Source organism: Cornus florida, unplaced genomic scaffold, assembly GCF_030987335.1.
Source record: "Cornus florida cultivar Cherokee Brave unplaced genomic scaffold, ASM3098733v1 CherokeeBrave_3.0.0_Hap2_Chr01, whole genome shotgun sequence".
Classification (NCBI taxonomy): Eukaryota; Viridiplantae; Streptophyta; class Magnoliopsida; order Cornales; family Cornaceae; genus Cornus; species Cornus florida.
Window position 1 is genome coordinate 58857739 of NW_026775571.1, and position 4377 is coordinate 58862115.

The following is a 4377-nucleotide window of genomic DNA, read 5'->3' on the forward strand; positions in this document are numbered from 1 at the left end:
TGCAATTTGCTCAACTTGAGCTTCTAAGTTGGCTAAAGTTTGAGAATGAGAATTAATAAGTGAAGTGTGTGAAATATGCACATCAAGTAAAGCTAACACTTTTTCTTCAAATCCGGGTGAGTACTTAGAAAGTGGTGGAATTGATTCATCATAAAATGGTGGGGGAGGGCAATAGTCATAAGAAGGATTAAATGAGTGATCAAGTTCATAATAAGATGATGCATGAAATGAATTGGACTCAATCTCATAAGGATTAAAATGTGATGGAGGAACATAAGGTGAAGGGATGTAATTTCCCCCCCAAACTTGGATCAAACAATTCCTTCATTCACAATTAAAACCCAAATGCAAGAAAAAAATTAGCCTCAACAAGGGCCTATGCTTGGACAAAAATTTAATAATAAAATGAGCCTCAACAAGGGCTATCACAAGCATACAAAGAAGTGAAACAATTAAAATACAAGAGTGCCAAGAATTGCTCACAATGGTCCTTTAGCACTTCAACTCCCAATTTAGCTTTTAAGCTCCAATGATTGCTTTAAATTCCAAAGTTTGCCTTCCTTGTAATCAAGTACCTAATTGAACAAATAATAATGAGAATCAAGAGAAAAGAATATACAATGGAAAATAAAATAAAAATAGAAGCAATCTAATGAACACTATTGTCTAGTTTAATTCCAACAAAACCGTTAATCCCCGGCAACAGCGCCAAAATCTGACGAGGTCGCATGTAAACGCCAAACTAAATGTAGTGAATATGTGGTTCAAGAAAAGCCTTTTATGTCAAATTTAAATTTATAAAAACCACTACCAACACCACTACTAACGTAGCAAGAGTGAGTAGGGATTGTCCCAAGGGATTATACGTGTTGGAATTTCAACTTCGACTCTAGCGTACCAAATGATTGCAAAAGAGAGTTGGGTTGGTTGATTACTTCTAGAAAAGAATTAATTAAAATGCAATAAAAATAAAACTAAGTAGAGATAGGGATTTAAGAGATGAGAAGAGAGGACTTAGGGTGTTGGAATCACCACTAAGCTCATGTAATTAACCACTTGCTTTCCATTAATGGGGAATACATTGTTGTGAACAAAATTGGTTCGATTAGCAAAGGTGACTCAACAAGTGTATAATGTTTAAACAACATGTGAAAGGCTACAATATATCTATTGGAAGAGGAATATATTGTCTAGACAACATGTGAAGAGAACAAAATATCAAATCAAGTCATTAAACCTTTCATTAAGCTCATAGTCCAAATAATTCACAAGGATGACTTAGTTAAACATGTATTGTCTAAACATCATGTGAGAGGCCACAATATATCTATTGGGAGAGGAATATATTGTCTAAACACATGTGAAAGATACAATATATCATAACAAGTCATTAATCATTCATTAAGCTCAAAATTCCATTACACCACAATATTAGAGCATATGCTTCTTGCATTCAAAAACATGGAACATCAAAGAACAAGCATGAATTGTCTCCCCATCTAACACTACACTACAACTACACTACTAGCATGAAAATAAACTAAAGGAGAGGCACAATCCATCAAGGAATAAGTATGAACCATTAAGAGACATAACAAGAGCATTCCATTAAGCACTAATGTCTAGCCATCACTAGATTCTCAATTAACCACACATAGACATGCAATTAATATAGAAAAACTAGTGTAGAGATCAATTCCCCAAATAATCACACATAAGACAACATGTAATTAAAATAGAGAATCAATGGAAGAATTAACCCATATGAATCATGTGAGACATAATTCCTAATTTAATCACACATAGACATGTAAATAAACTAGAGAATTAATAGGAAGAATTAGACCATGAAAATCATAGAAATATACCAAGATTCATGAAATTCACAAGGCTAGAACACTAATCACAACAATATATATATAAATCTCCAAAAATAGAAATACAAGGGTTTAGATTACACAAGACTTAGGGCTCATCCAAGCCCTAAGTGTAGATCTAGTCAATCATGGAGGAGGTGGATGTAGTCATGGAATCAAGCTCCAAACATGGCTCCATCTTCTTCTTCCTCTTCTTTTTCTTCTTCTTTGAAGCTCTAGAGATGGAGAGATAGTGGATTTAGAGATGTGTTCTTGAGATGTGCCTCCACTTCTCTCTTTTCTTCTAACCCTAATCTCTAACTTTTTTAGAGAGAGAAAATAAAAATTACACTGTAGAAAATAAAAATGATAAAAAGCCTAAAAAAATCCTCTTTTACAAATGGGTTGCTTCCCTTTATATAGAAGGTCCTTTTCTTAGTCACTAAGTCTAGAATATATGCCCAAAAATATCTAATCCCGCAACTTTTTGGTAGGTGAACTTTTGGGCGCGCACGGAAAAAGTGACAGCTTGCTGCCAGCATGTCCAATTCGATCGATCCAACTTATTTTCGATCGATCCAACTTTTTCGATCGATCCAACTTATTTTTCGATCGATCCAACTTTTCTGATCGATCCAACTTTTCTAATCGATCCAACTAAAAGTTCGATCGATCCAACTTTTTCTGCGATCCATCCAACTTTTCAGCTTTTCAGTATCAGCTTCTTTTTGCTCCAAATCAGCCTCTTTTTTGCTCCGGATCATTGCTAAGACTTAGTTTGACTCCAAAAAGGCCTTAAGAACTTATTTTCAGCCCATTTTAACATTTTTGATCTGAAATAGACAAAAACACAAATAAGTACTAAAACGGGTAAATAAGATAGATAAAGGTCCTAGAATACTCAAGCTTAAGGGGTTTAAATGTGTACTTTTCAGCGCTCATCAATACCAAAGTCTTCAACTGCTTTTGCTTGTCCCATTTCAACAAAACACCAAAAAATTACTAACTGTTTCACCAATAAGCATAGTCATCATTCGTCATTGACCTGCAAAAACATTGAAGATAGTTAGAAATCTAAAAAAATATTAGTTAGAAAATGACTGGCATAGTTAGAAAAATGTAAAAAAAATCTTAGTTAGAAAAATTTAAACATTAATTCACCTTGAAGTTGATGATTGGCTTTCAAGTAAATGAGAAAAGGAAATGTTTGAAATCTGAAAAAAAAATAAAAAAATAATAATGTTTATTGATAGAATATTGACATTGTATAATTTTGATTGAAATAACTAAGAAAAAGAATTTAGTTGTACCTCATGAGATTGCCTTAAAGTACCATATGAAGTTCCCACAATTTCCCTTCTACCATTTGCATTTGTATTTGCCCTTCTACCATTTGCATTTGTAATCTGCAAAAAAATAATAAATAAATAAATAAATAAAATTCTTAACCCTTCCACCATTTCTTTATGAATATTTGATAAGGGTTGGTTTGATTAAATTACTATCGTGGATAGTGGATATATAATTGGTGTAATGATGGGGGCAGATTGATAGTTTCCTGCACTATGATAGAATCAAAGCCCTCTCTTATGGGTTAACTATCAATCATAAGACAAATGTGATGACCAATCTGGCAGGATTTCAACAATTAATACTGAAGAATCACTTGAAGAAGTTAACTATCAAGCATAAGACAAATGTGATTAGCAAATTAGTAAATCAAAAACATTGTAAGGCTTTTAAACTCCCCATAAAACTCTTATGGGAAATAGATCCTCTCCACTGGCCTCTGCTTTTAACTAGTGCGTCCAGCAGATAGTGAGCTTGAACTGGAGAGGATTTGTATTCACAGATAACAATAAAAAAATAAAAAATCCTATCACTTCAGCTCTTTTCCCTTTGTCAAGCTAAAAAGGAATAAATCCATTGGTTAGGATAATTCAAGAGATGAGGTTATATTATAGACAAACAGCTTAACTCATAATCATTCACTTGTCTACATTTACATTTACAACATTTATTGTTACAATGAGAGAAATCCAAATCAAAACCACCAGATTGTTTTTTTTTAAAAAAATTTAATAATAAATTTTTTTTTTTTAAATAACTAAGAAAAAGAGTTTACTTGTACCTCATGAGATTGCCTTAAAATACCATATGAAGCTATAATAGTTTCCCTTCCACCATTCACATTTCTATTTGCCCTTCCACCATTTGCATTTGTAATCTGCAAAAAAAAAAAAAAATTTAATAATAATAAAAAAGTTAATGTTTATTAATAGAATATTGAGATTGTATAATTTAGTTGTATCTCATGAGATTGCCTTGAAGTTCCAACAGATGCTCTTCCACCATTTGCATTTGTACTTGCCCTTGACATTTTACCTCTTCTAGTTATTTTAAATGCTGATGGTGGTCTTCCTCCTTTCTTTGGTGGAGTTTTCTCAATAACTACTTGCTCTGCAACTTTGCAAGTCCTTGTATTATGGCCATATACCAAGCATCTTGAACACTGCAGTTT